The sequence below is a fragment of the Protopterus annectens genome, chromosome 2.part0, assembly GCF_019279795.1.
Source record: "Protopterus annectens isolate FY-2018-M chromosome 2.part0, PAN1.0, whole genome shotgun sequence".
NCBI classification, from domain to species: Eukaryota; Metazoa; Chordata; order Ceratodontiformes; family Protopteridae; genus Protopterus; species Protopterus annectens.
The window spans coordinates 606025523-606041461 of NC_056728.1; the positions used below are offsets into that span (position 1 = coordinate 606025523).

A 15939-nucleotide genomic window follows, 5' to 3' on the forward strand; every position below is an offset into this window, starting at 1 on the left:
CAAAGTATGAACACACAATGTATGTTTTAAGTACATATCAACTGAAACCTCTAAATACATATCTTAATTTGGCATTTTTTGTTCTCAACTGTTGACAGTTATTCACCATTTATTAGTTAATATTCACATTCATAATTATGATTCTGTTCAGGCAATAAAGCTGTTAACTAATAACATTATGCAGATTCATTTTGACAATGATTATGTGCATTACTTACTTGCTTAATTGTGGTTCTGAGTAATTCAATTATTTTCCATGAAATCTATTTCAATCTGTTTTCACTCTCTTGATGAATACATTTCCTTCTACTATGAGCATTATCAGTAGATTTGACAGGGTATTACCAATACAGGGAAAGTATAATTGTAACACCAAGGGGGTGATATATGTGGCCTTGTGCCTGACACATACTGCCTTTTACATAGGTAAAATGGAAAACCAACTGAGGAAAAGGATATACCAGCTCATTTATGCAATAAAAAATCACAACAAGTCAAACGGACTGTGTGACATGCCAAAACTTTAAGAAATTTGCTTTCTGTGTTTTGGAAAAAGTTGTCAGACAGGAACTTGAAGGGAATTGGTCTAGTTTTTTAGAATATAAAGAAACACAATGACAAATGTTACTTAATGCTCCACACTTCCCGGGGATAAATGATAGGATATCTATTAGAAGTTTGTTGTCCTTAAAAGTGGACAAGGTCTAGAATGGTTGTTTAATTAAAAAAATAGTATAAAAGGTGTGTATTATATTATAGTATTATATTATTGTACTGTATTACTATATTACAGTATTATATCACAGAATGAATTACTGTGTGACTGGGAATATTAAACTATTAAACCATTTGTATATAGGTTTATATTCAAACATTTTTAAGCACTTCAGGGTTATACAATGGGGTTTTAGCATAACTGTGTTATGTGACTGGTTTATTAATTGCTTGCAAAGAATTTTGTTTCATTTTATTTTATTTTAATTCATTTGTTTTGTATTGCCTTTTACACCTGTGAAACTATATTATTGGATGACATTTATTGGTTGTTGTCAATCAAAGTTGATATAAAAGGAAGGATGTATGTCAGATGTTATTATCTGATGATGTTCTGTTGAGTGAAATAAAGGGAATGAGGGTTATACAATGGGGTTTTAGCATAACTGTTCTGTGACCAGTTTATTAATTGCTTGGAAAGAATTTTGCTTCATTTTATTTTATTTCATTTGTTTTGTATCGCCTTTTACACTTATGAAACTATATTATTGGATATAATTTATTGGTTGTTGTCAATCAGAGTTATTATAAAAGGAAGGATGTACGTCAGATGTTATTATCTGATGAAGTTCTGTTGAGTGAAATAAAGGGAATGAAAGTGCTTATTAAACTACTACAGAGTCCCAATTTTGTGTACAGCAGTCAGGCTTTGTACCATTAATTGTTTGAACTTTGTTATACGTGTTTGTTAAATATTATTAACAAAGTAGAAAAAGAAATGTCAATTCATTTTAGTAGTAAATATGAGTGAGAAGCAGCAGATGAGAACACAGGGTCGTAGTAGAAGTGATGAGGGTGTTCTTCAATTGCCCAGCTGATGAAAACTATTACAAGTTATTCTTACTGATTATATGATGTCTGACAAGTACATTAACTGTATTCACTTTATTCCAAAAGAAACCGGGCTGACCATCTTAGTGATATAGCTACATATATAAATATACTTGTGTTGTCATATGTCTAAGCTATTTGATGCTGTGACATAGGGAAATACTGACAGCCCAGTTGTCTGGAATTTCATAAATAATTCTATGTAATTTGTGACTATTAATATGATTTATACAGAACTGCATATTATGTACTGAGGTAAAATGTAACCACAGCATGCCCTGCTGGCTTAGAACAGAAATGTATATAAACTATTGCAATCATGTAAATGTGTATATGTTTAATAGTGGAAAGTAGAACACAGAGGGTTAACTTGCAAAACATCAAGAAAATAAGTGGAAATGAAATTGTTTTACAATTGTGCTATACAAGTTATCTTTCAGTTTCAGTGCAGTAGCAGACACAACATCTAGAGCTAGAAGCTTTTTGTATTGTCATGAAACAGAAGTAATTACTATGTTGGAGATGTAGAAGTGTTTTATTGTTTTATGACTTCCAGGATCTGCAAACATCTGAGAGATACATATTTTTTTCACAGGGAGATGCTAAAAATGCTTGTACTTTTTGACAATAGGGGTAGCTTGGTAAGTAAAGTTAGGTGACAAAAAGTGATGTCACCCAAGCTAACACAGCAGTAATATTTGATATTAATTTAAGAACTCTCTGAGAGCAAGACTGTACATTTTGTATTTGTCTTTGAACGGACAACATCCACTCATCAACACCTTCTGCACTTGCCTTGCTGTAAGGAGGTTTTTTAGGGCATAGTAACTCTTTTAGAGTCAGATAAGAATAAAGTAAAGTATAGCTTAGATGTTTTCTTTATTTATTTGAGGCTGTCCTGCAATGTTGTTTTAAATATTTCTTGCGATTTTGAACTCTGATGTAACTGATTACTTACTGAGTATTTTCTTGTTCTTTTACTGTTTATTGTTAAATATATTTAAACCTACTATTGTGGCTATCTGTGAGACATATTTAAGCTCTGAGAGTACTTGCATACTTACTTGGTGACACTGTGGGCCACTCCTAAATAGTCTTTCCCCCGGATTTACTATCCTTCTGTGCAGGACTAGCTTAGTCCTGCACGGAAGCGGCTGTTTAGGAGCAGGACAGCAGTGCGCCATGCATATTAATGAAGGCACGCTGCCTGAGCTCCTAATCTTACACGAAGCATGTAAGAGTATAGGGGGCGTTTCTGAGAGCAGAGCTGTCATAATATACACACTCCTGCACTGAAGAACAGCAGAGTAGTAATAAAAGAATGAGCGAGACCACTCATAGATGTTTGCATACCCCCAGCAACATCCCCCCACATGTACAAGAGCAATAGTTAAAACAATAAATATAAAGATTTTTTTTTTTTTTATGAAACAGATGAAATGTAACCAGAGGTGCACAGATTTGCCCATTGCTTAGCTACAGTTAATGCAGCTTAAATGGCACAAGAGGATAAAAAGCAAGATATATGCAAATGAAGCAGTACAGCACTAGTGTAGTGGGCAGAGCATTCACCTTACGAGCAGTCATTTCACTCCAGTACATTCCATTTTCCATGTCAAATAATTTTATGACCAATATTTTTAGTTGCATAACCTACTAAATAACATATATTTGTGAAATGGAGTATTGCATTAAATGCAGATGTGAGGTGTCACTGTCATAATGTTGCAAAGTCCACAGATAATCTCAAGTGCCCCATGCAGTATATGTACACAGGAATCAGGGATACAAATGGAAGGTAAAATGTGTAATGAATGATAACTCCATACAGTTTCCAAATCCACCACCTTCCCGAGAACTATTAGACATTACTATCTAAATTAGTGCGGTGGTAAGTGGGAGTAAGCACTAGTAAGCAAGTGTAAGCACTATTAAGCAGTAGTAAATGAGAGTAAGCATATTTAAGCAGTAGTAAGTGAGTTTAAGCCCATTTGTGTGGGGGTAAGCAATGTGCACACAGGTTAAGCAATAGTGAAGCTAACTCTCTGTACGCATATTTCACCAAAGGTTAGCATAGCTTACCCTCGCGCAAACTCACGCAAGTCCACTTACAATTGCTTAAAAGTGCCTTAATCACTCTATATGCAACAGCCGCTATTCTGGCCAGAAACAAAATAAACAGCTTTTGCAGGTCTTGAACACAGGACCCTGTACTCTACAGTCACAGTAGTTAACCACAAAGCCATCACAGCAGTACATACGATTGAGGTATCACCAAACAGATCCTCACTACAGGAAATTCAAACTGAACATGTGAAAGGAATCTATATACATTATTATATTGTATAACCTACTACATAACATAAATATGTCAACTGGAGTACTGCATTAAATCCAGATGTGAGGTGTCATTGTAATAAAGTGTTGAGATCCTATAATAAACACAAGGACCCCATACAGTGTATGTACACATGAATCATGGATACCAAACACATATATAACATGTAATTAATAATAAATCAATGCCAAACAGCAAATCATATGCAAATTAAAAATTAAGCAATGCTAAACATTGCACAGCCCAGCTTACTAGGTGTAAGCAATGTGTAAGCCAGCTAATTCAATTTGCCCATTGGTATACCCCTTTAAGCAATCTCAACCTTAGGTAAGCAGGTTTACCCATAGCTTAGCCTTTTGAAAACCGTCCAGTCACAGCAAAGTGCAGGAAATCAGCCATATTTAAACCCAACAGGCAGGAATAAATCTCATAACTGGTTGTAGTTTCCCCTTGTAGGCACTATGTCTGGAATGGGAGAGGGTGTGCACTTTAGGGTGCAGTGCTGGGGCATCCAGGAGTCCAGAGTCATAGCAGGACTCCTTGTGAAAGACCATGACCAGAGACTTCTGCAGGGCCAGTACCAGGGTTCCCAATACAAGGCGGAAGCCTGAGACAGTGTCACCCGTGACCTCACCAGTGCCACTGGCATACACCAAACTGGTGAGCAGGTCAGGCATCACTATGCTGACCTGAAACAGCAAAAGGGGGATCTCTTGGATCAGTGGATCCAAGAGGCTAGGAGAACAGGGAAGGTCCCAGCTGTGTGTAAGTATCACTCCACTACATGTTTAATAATTGCCCACTCATGTATATTATGGATGGGTATGGCTAAATATTCCTCTTATGTCCTTCACAGTGGCAAGTGAGCAGGCTGCGAACCAGGAGGCCCATGGATGTCGCTTGGAGCAGTTGCAATGCTAGGCAGGTTAGTAATACTCTGGCATGTACTGTCACAGGAAATAAATCTAAAAGTAGTAGTAAGTTAATTGCCTGTATAAAACCTGTATTGTTTAAGGCATGTACTGCATACAGCAGAGAATATGGCAGGAAGAGTCTCACATAGGTCGTATGTAAATAAAAGCATAATAGCCTGACAATAAAGGTCTAACTGCTGGACTGCATGTGTTTACTCTGGTATCATATGGTAATGTAGAGTTGTAATCACATAAAAGTACTGTGGTATTAAGCACTGTTACGCACACTGTGCAACATAAATAAAATGTGTAGGAATGTCTGTATATGACTGTTGTAATCCCAAGAGGTCATATAGTACAACTGAGAGAGACATAGACAGAAAACAGTGAAAAGACAGACAACAAAATCCAAAGCAGCACATGCAACTGAGAAGTGAACTGTTGTATTTTTATCACACACAGCCATGGTTCAAATCCTGGGAGTGGTAGTAGGCTGCATACAGAATCATACCCCACACAACCGTACAGATATGTCTAGAATGTCCAGTAACTTGGCTCATATCTGCTGCCTGAAACCCTGTCCCCCTGGGAAATCAGTGGGATGATCCCAGACATTTAGGCAGAAAACAAGAAATACAACTGAACAAACCTGTCACTCAAGCAACCCCCCAAAATGTTATGAGAGTAATAAGCCAAGTATGTCCCATCTACACCCCAATGTTGTCAAGCTGTGACCAGAGTGTGTACAGTAACAGAGTGAGATGTATGTGCATAATACTAATGTGGAATCTGGTAATTTGTGTGGCAACATTCAGGTAGCGCAAACAAACATTGCTCCCACAGGTCCGTCAGATATGAACACTGTGCCTAGAAATAAAGGATTGATACCCTGTACTGGTACTGTGTACTCTGATATTGTATGGCATTGTTATTGTTGCAGTTGCTCTGAATAACAAGGTATTACTCATCACTGTCACCCACACTGTGCTACATAATATAACTGTCTAGGAAATCCTGTATAAGAGTACTGTAAGTCACTAAAGGTTTAAGAGGGCAATAGTCAAAATATGTCCTGGTTCACCTGCATGTGGTCAAGACAGGCCCAGAGTCTGTTCAAAAAGAGATGGACAGGTATATGCAAAACATCAACCTGGAATCTGGGAGTATGTATAGAAACAGTTAGTTAGTGTTAACCAACAATTCCTCCATAGGTATACCAGGTAAGAGGTGTATACAGCAGGTAAAACCAGGTTCATGTATATGTTGTCGAAAGTCATACCACTGTCCAAAGTAAGGCAATAGGGTAGTGTAATAATACTTGTAAGGTACAGATAACAGCATTGACTAGGAAATTAATGTGAACTACAGGAATATACTAGTTGTTAATTGACATCTTTCTCTCCCCCCACCATATCTACAACATAAACTAAATACCCAACTCAATTGGTATGTGCTGACTTAACTGTAATGTTGGGACATATGTCCTATTGTTCTATAATTATTTAAATCTGTTTCTATCTATGTGCTATGTTGAAATACTCCCACATTGGTGGCATGGTGCCATCAATGTACCTGCATGCTGTTGTACTTACCACTGTGGTCCCATATATGCATGTGTTCTGTTTGCTATGCAACTGTTCCATATCTGGTGTCTGGGTTAATGGGAATATCTATGCATACTGTTATACCTAATCCTGGAATGTGTTGACTATTACTAACCCACATATGTTAATAAAACATAAACAACATAGCACGTATGGGAATGTGGCACCAGGCGCCAGCACATCTGGGGCCCAACCCGGGACCTCCTCATCCGTTGGTCCTGTATCACCTTCGAGTGGAACCGCCTTAGGGGATGGGGCTCGCTCCCCCCCTGGGAGTGGGTGCGGACAGGAACCTGTCACCCGTCACCAGGTCTGGGTCATGGTGCATAGCGAGCGACTCTTGAAGGTCGTAGATCTGCTATGCCAACGTGAGGGCCATGTATCATGACTAGAGGGTTGGCCTGGCTCTCTGACTCAGCCTCCATCACAGCCACCTTCGGGGCTGTGAAGGTGCAGTGGTGACTGCCCATGGGTGGGGACCTCAATCCCACTGTTTCCATTAAGGGGCTCATGGCCTTCCGAATTCCCAGCACCCCTCCCCATCAAGGTGTTTACCCCCACATGTGTCATATACTGCCCCTGTACGCATCTTGTTTGTTTTGTCTGTTAACCTACCCAACTTACTTCCTCAAATATACCTACTATCCCTCCCCAACATCCCACTCTCACCTGAAAAAATAGTAAAAGGGCAATCTGTACCCAAAAAAAATCTCACCCCATACATAGCTGCCCATTTCGCACACATGTCCACTGGACACATGTAATCTGGTCTAATTGGCTTCACAACATATTACTGTTGTCCTCAACCCTCTCTCAGGGGATTGAGTGTTCAAATCTATCCTCAAATTCAGTGTAGCTATTTTCCCTACTGTGTTTCCCTCTTTGTGCCTCTTTTTCACCACTTTCCTATCAACCCATTTTCATTTCTGGGGTAAGCGGGAGTAAGCACTTTAAAGTAGCAGTAAGCGGGTTTAAGCTTGTTTGTTTGGAGATAGGCAAAACCTACACAGGTTAAGCAATTGAGAAGCTAAATCAGTATAAGAAACTGTAACTGGAAGTTAGAAGTGCTTACCTCCACCCAAACCCATGCAAACCCGCTTACAACTGCTTAAAAGTGCTTTAATCACTCTGTATCCAATGGCCCTTGTTCTGCCCAGCAACAAAATAAACAGCTTCTGCAAGGCTCGAGCCCAGGACCCTGCACATCATAGCCAAAGTGATTTACCACTAAGCCATGTCAGATATACATAACCCTGATGTTTTCACAAACATATCATCGAGTACAGTCATTCAACAGTACAGGAAATGTATTTATACATGTAGATGTATGTGTGTGTGTATATATATTCATACCTAAATAGATATATACATATCTATATATATTGACATATATATATATATATTGACATATATATATATATATATATATATATATATATATATATATATATATAAATATATATAGATATATATACATATCTACATATATATATATATATATATATATATATATATATATATATATATATATATAAAAACTGCGGTGGTGGTGCTGCTGTAGCATTTTCACCTCACAGTAAGACGTTGTCCTGTTGGCTTCTGTGTGGAGACATGCGTGAATGGGCGTACCTTCGTTGAAGGTTGTGCGTCAGGCCTGGCAACTCGGCACATAAAAATCTACTTCCAATCATTAGCGGACCGGAGTTATGCTGTGGCGACCCCTAACTGGGAAAAGCCTAAAGACACAACATATATATAAATATATATATATATATATATATATATATATATATATATATATATATATATATATATAATATGCATACATCTATAGATATATATGTCTACATATATATATATATATATATGTAAGTATATATATATATATATATATATATATATATATATGTATATGCAGATATATATCTATAGATATAAAAGAGAACATAAATACCTATATGACCACATGCACCATTAATGGGGGTGAGGGGGCCCAAGCAACATATGGCTTGTACGTATTGTTACCCCCCCCCCACAGCCAAACAGGTCTGCCCTGCAATACACTACCAACTGTTGCAAATCCCTTAACCAGGACCTGACACAACATGGGCACAAGATGTTAACAGTAATCCATCCCACCTGTTTGATGTCAGGCTGGTGTCAATAATATACCATGCAGTACAGTCTGGCTACCATAGGGAATGTACAATGTGGAAGCAATAAACATTCCTAATATATATATATATATATATATATATATATGCACAGACATGTATATGCAGATACATTTATATATATATATATATATATATATATATATATATGTAACTACACATACACACACAGAGATATGTATAGGAAGATACATATGTAGGGGGTGCACACCATACAGAGCAGCCAGTATGCCTACAGTTGCCACCTTACCAACTGGACACTGTATGAGTCACCCATACAAAAGACAAATGTTGCCTGAAACATATACCCACAGAGAGGTCAAAGAATATAACACCATACACAGGTTGGCATACATGAGAAAGCTTTATTTGTGTACTATGACAGTTGTATATGCCATGTCATATAGCTGTGTAGACTCTGAAATACATATAAACAGACTAATGCAACTGTCAAAGAGATAAATTAATACAGTATTCTGGAAAGCATTACATATGTTGCTGTCCAGGCCAAGGCCTTCAAGTAGTAGAACTGTAAAGACAGAATGGGCTACGGGATAACAATCAATCAACAGTAAGTAATGCAGATGTATAGCCCAGCAGCCTCTATCTACACTCTGTATACAATCCCTAGGGGCTTAAGACCTCAGTTGACACAATGGAATGCATCTGTTACATAGCAAGGCATAACTGAACCCATCACAATCACACTGGCAAACAGAACTGCATGTATGGCAGGAAGCAGTAGGCCTGAATTTACTCAAAGTGAATTGTATGTACCTTAAGGCACCTTGCCCTTGATACCACTCACATGTTGTAACAGCCTAGGTTAGTTATGGTGCATTCCCCCCCCCCCCACAGACTGACATACAGGGCCATAAACCACTGTTACATACACGGGCCTCTGGACTGCATAAGGGCAAACATGAATTGTGCAGATGAAGGTCGCACATATATGGACCCACCCCTACAATATGTGTTGGGCCACAACAGCAGTGGAATGATGGCAGGAATGGCAGCATGACATACTCACAGACCACTACATAACCTATGCTGTCATATGGACAAAGCCTGGTATGTAGGTGGAGGACAGAGGCTGGAACACAGGCCCATATGTGAAATAGTGTTGTCATACACTAAGCAAGTTGCTGGTATTACAGGATAGTCTGCAATGTACCCTTAGTCAGGAATGTGAAGTCAGAAACACAAATGGATGTAGTCATGTACTGATAACAGTCAACACACACACAGCCAGTGATATATCTGACACAAGACCTGAGTGGTGGACAGGCATAACATAGCATGCACACCTCTGGCCATCAAGAGGATCAGCACACAGTTGAGAGCTATGCAGACAGACTGCAGTCCATGTTAAACTAGTATGTGCACACAAACCCTGTAACACTGGTGCTATATAATGCATACAACAACAGTACTCTGTTGTTCTCGAACTTCATACAAATATTTTCCTGGCCTGAGTGTCCAAGTCCTCTTGTAAGAGGTATTGCTACCTGCTGTCTGTAACACTGCTACCCACACACAGGAAAGATGTCCACCATACAGGAAAGGTAAAAGGACCATTCCAACATCATGTAGGGACTTATAGTAGGGGGTTGCCATGACAGTGGTAATTGGAAGTGCTACACAGCTGGCTGAATACAGGTAGCAAGTGGAGGACACTGACTGGTGTGGAGACCATCACCTGATCATGTGCATCACCCACAAAAGCCATGCTGTAATCTATTCCAAGCAGCGCAATCCATTTACTGGAGAGAGAGAGAGAGAGAGAGAAACCATGCAGAGAAAGAAAAAGAAAGAGAAAACAAACAGAAAACATACAACAGATCCTGATTTGCAAAAACACCAAAAAAGACAACAAAGGAAGCAGGCTAAGGAGTGAAAAAAATACCTCCTACAAGGACACTGTCCACAACTGACCTCATCCCCACAACAGGTATGTGAAATATATTTCCATGTAATTGACTGTAGTACCTCATAGGCTCATAGATTAGTACTAAGCTAACTGCCCGTGTGATCTATTTTAAGCCTAGCCAATTATCCCTTGTGAGACTCAAATCCTGAACCTTGTGTTTGTAAGGCAAACACCTTAACCATTAGGCCACCCTCCCAACCTGGTCCATAATACTGGGGTAGATGATGTGGAATGATATACATGTGCCATCAGATGTTGCTGTTGTAATGATCTTCAGCTGAACAACTGCTATGGACATTAGAGTCTGTCCCTGTGGGTACTGGTCCATACCCGTCAACTGTGTAGAGCAACACTGACTGAGAAGATGTATGCCAATATAGTGTGTGGTGTGTAATGGAAGGGATGTATATTACTGTGGCCAATAGCTGGTGGTGGAAGTAATGCCATAATGATGGACACATGGGTTCCAGAGCCCACCACTTGCAGAACACTCAGGTTAACATGTAGCATGCTGAAATGCCATAGGTGTGTAATAGGGTTACCTGCAATCTGGCCCTATATATACCCCCTATGTGGCACCTGTCTGTGTTGTAGCAAGGCAGAACAATGCAGCTGTGCAGAAAGGAGTTATGGGAATGTGGCCCTGATGTCCGAATGTACCACATATATAGGTATGTATACATGTACATATATATATATATATATATATATATATATATATATATATATATATATGTATATATATATATATATATATATATATATACATATATGTGTATATATATATATATATATATATATATATATATAGCTGTATATATATATATATATATATATATATATATATATATATATATATATATATACATGTATGTCCACAGATATACAGATACCCATATGTAGACATATATATATAAACACATATATGCATCATATATATCTACACATATATAGACATATATCTATATGCACATGTCTACATATATACAAACACACACACACGCATATGTATGTAAATACATGTCCCCTATATTACTACCAACATGCTGCATCCTATGTGCGGGGGAACAGCATACATCTACATATATCTATATGCACATGTCTACATATATACAAACACACACACACGCATATGTATGTAAATACATGTCCCCTATATTACTACCAACATGCTGCATCCTATGTGCGGGGGAACAGCATACATAGCAATACACACAGATATATACAGCTGTAAGTGTGTGCAACATGGATGGGTATGTCACATGTAAACCCCTTGTTGGGACCACATTGCCATTGTCCTTGAAGTAGGGAATGGGAGTATGGGGAAGTATGGCAAGTATATTTGTGGAGGTGGTCCAGGTTGGTAGATATAGAGGACAGCCTACAAGGGTGGAATATGACACATGTGTTCGGTAAACACTCTGGATGGTGTGTGTGGTCTGCAATGTGGAAGCCCCATGGGCCCCAATATGGAAACAATGGGAACAAGCCTCCCACCCATTGCTACTCACAACTGCAGTCCTCGGCCCTGAAGGTGCCTGGCCTGGAGGCTGAGTATGAGGAGCATGTAGACCCTGTGAATGTGTACTGGGTGCCTCAAGGTGATGTACCACATCCCACGTGTCTGTGGATTCCGCTATGGAACAGACCCTGGACCTGAACTCAGGTGACAGGGTCATGTCTGTGTGCGCCTCTAGGGGGGTGACAACATCCCCTGAGGTGGTTCCAGCTGAAGGTAGTGCTGGACCAGTACATGAGGAGGTCCCAGGGTGGGTCCCACATGTGATGTGGCCTGGTAATATAGCCAGATGAGTTTGGAGAGGTGGTTCTGCTGGCAAATATTCCCTAAACATGCTATTGTGTCACTGTTATAGAACATATGTGGGTAGTAATAGTCTACACAATTCCAGAACATGTCCAACAGCATGCATAGATATCCCCAATAACACAGAATGTTAGATGTGCAGCAATCACACAGCAAGCATACCACATGCATATCTGGAACCATAGTGGCTCTGACAATGGCATGCAGGTGAATAGTCCGTAACAGGACAGCAATGATATTGTCCACACAGAGAACATGGCTACAAACACATAGCACAAAGTGTGGTACAATACTGGTAGGTAAGCTGTAGCCATACCTATTGAGTTGTGTGTACAGTTTTTTGTCGCTGATATGGTGGGGGGTGACAGAGATGCATATTAAGAACCATGGTAACCTTGCTGTATGAGTTGCTCAGACCTGTTTCCATCTTTATGTCTTTCAGGCAAGATGTCACATGGATGCCTACCTGCTTATTCAGCAGCTGAAAGTGACATAGTGCTGAACTATCTCATCCAGCACTACCCTGTCATGTTTGGCCGGGCCACCCATGAGCAGCAGGAGCAGACTGCCCTGTGGAATGACCTATTCCACAGGGTCAATTATGTCGGACTGCATAACAACAGTTATGAGCAGGTCCAGCATCATTGTTCAGACCTGCTTCGCAATGCCCATCGGCGTGCTGCTGCAGTCCGGGGGATCACCTCACAACAGGGGGGTAATGCCATTCATCCCCCCTGACACGTGTTGAGGAGCTCCTCACCAGCCTCGTGGCACCTGCCCGTCCGCACAGCCAACAACTGCCAGACACCATTGTGGAAGTGGGTGCTCCCCACACACCGGCTGAGGAGCATGCAGGTAAGGGGCTGTGAGCATTTGAGTTGACATAACTGACACAGAACTACACATTCAGCAATGGGTTGTACACCTGTGAGGTTTATTGCACAGTACATGGCAGGGTGCAGAACAGGTGCACAGCAATACCGTGTACATGGGTGCAGTGTTTTGCAGAGGAAAGGGCATCACATACTAACACAGCCCATGCATCACACACATGTATACTGTTGCTAGCATGGATTGACTATAGCTGCACTGCATGCTGTTGTGTACCATATGTTATGCATGTTGGCAGATGGGTGATAGGACTGTGTGTACTATCTTTGTGCAATCTCACCTGTGTGTGTGTGTGTGTGTGTGTGTGTGTGTGTGTGTGTGTGTGTGTGTGTGGTTATTTTGTCTGTAGGGTCACTCTGGTGAAGTGGAGGGAGGTTGATGCATGTAGGATGTGTGTGTGCATGTGTATGCATTTGTGTGGGTGTCCATGTATGCAAATGTGTGATCATGGGGTTGTTCATATGGCAGTACTTCCCTTTGGGATCATGCAATACATGGACATGGACTGACACATGACACACCAGGAATATGTGTCTGATATGTCATCACAGGACACCTGATAGTATAATAAGGTCTGTAACATGGAACATGCATTGTGAGGAAAGTAGACACCATGTATACCCTTAGTATTGCATTCAGCAGAGAGGTGCCTGACAACCCATGTATGCAGCACTACAGATGCATTGGGAAATTATTAGACAACACCAGGGAGTGTATCCATATATTACAGTTGTCACATTGAGCAGCATATCTGGCATGTAGTATGCAATATGTACACATGACACTCCAGTGCATGACATTATGGAGTGAATGTAATAGCCCCTCACATATAAGGGCCATCCTCATGATGTCCGGACATACACAGGGTGAACACTGAATGCCAGTAGTGAGGCCATGTAAAACCACTCCACTCAGGTCAAGGAGGTAATGGAGTAACAGGTCTTGTGTTGTAATCACTTGTCTAGGCATTTAGAGTAATGATACATTAATGAGTGGTATTAATGAGTATATGTTATCAAGTGTGATACAGGATGGGAAATGCATGGGAATAAATGTGGGGCTGTCTGTAAATTCAGGGACAGGTAGATATTAAGGTGGAATGTGTGTGTGTGTGTGTGTGTGTGTGTGTGTGTGTGTGTGTGTGTGTGTGTGTGTGTGTGTGTGTGTGTGTGCACTGTTATGCAATGTTGCACAGCTCTTAAAGTGCATTTCTTGTTTTCCTCAATAGGTGGGTCAGGGTCCCTCCTGCATGCAATCTGATGTTGGTGTCCATACAGACACCGAAGATGATGATAGAACTGTTGAGCACAGGCTGGGTTTTCAGAGGCCGAAACAGTGCCATTATTTGACATCACCCTCTTAGCCACCCCAACCCGGCACACAGTTTCAGTGCCTATACATACCCCATCACCAGTGGCCATAGCAGAGGGAAAGCTGGTGGTTTGTGGCAGTGCACAGGACAGTGTGGTATCCATGCCTACTGTGTCTGGTCACAGCAGGCATAGCCAGATGTTCGGCAGGGCACCACATAAGCAGATGTCCCAGGGTGCTCGTGGTAGGTCTGATGGTCATCATACCCTGGCAGACATGCCACAACTGGTACCACCAGGCACATGTTTCAGGCTGTCATGGGGGTGCAGGCACATATGGAACTGTACAACAGACAGGGCCTGAGGCTGCAGAGGGCTGCTCTCACATCAGCAAGTTACAACTTCCATGAACTGTCTGATGCCCGCTGTGCTCATACTGAGGTCATGGATAGATGATTTGGTGAGAAGATGGGCCTCATTGACCATGGTTTGTCTATGCTTAAACATGTGGTGGGAGTGTGGCGATGGCCACATGGCTATAGACCAGCAACACCATTAGCTGGTGGCAACTTGGATGTACTAGGACACCAAGGTGCTCCTGTAGTGGCAGTACCAGCCCCAGCACTGCAGGTGGGGTGCTGTCCACACCACACCACAGCAGGCCACAAGCACATGTTCCTTGTCAGTCCCAGGAGGGACCTGGTTCTAGCGGACATCTGTCATCATCAGGGGAGGGTAGCACATCGAGGGCTGTACCTGGACGTGCCCACGGAATCCCTGGCAGGCACAGTCCATGTGTCCATGGTCAGAGGCTGTGAACAGCACACCCTGCCAGGTTTGTTCTGCAGCTATCCATAAACACCTGCCACATGGCAGAATTGTGCGCATGCATACCCACACACTATAAGAACACACTTAGGGCAACCCCATACCTACACACACCATATCACCATGCCCAATTCAACTCATTACACCCCTCACCCACACACATGGTGTCAAGTGTATGGCCCACTCTCAGCAGCTGGCAAACCAACAACACACCCTGTGCATATGATGATACATGTACCACATCCCTGACATCCATAACATTGATGCAGGGACAAGCTAATATGGTTCTGATGCACATGGTGACTGTACTACATTGTACCAAAGTACTGCAGTGTAACATATTTTCAGGAGTAATGTTTAATGCATACATGTCAGGTAGTGTAACCATCCAGCAATGATGCATTATAACTGTTGTAACACTGGTTGATTGTGGTCTCCATAATGTTATCCATTTGTGTTGTAGGTGTACATGTGTCACCAGGATGATGGTCTGCAGTCATATTCCACATGGGGTATGGCA

At 41.0% G+C, this 15939-nt stretch overlaps 1 protein-coding gene across 1 annotated transcript in view; it reads right to left on the reverse strand.

Annotated features, from left to right (window-relative positions):
- The window catches only part of LOC122792759 (phospholipid-transporting ATPase ABCA1-like), a 2266772-nt gene that overhangs the window by 703723 nt on the left and 1547110 nt on the right, over positions 1–15939 (reverse strand). The window lies entirely within an intron of this gene.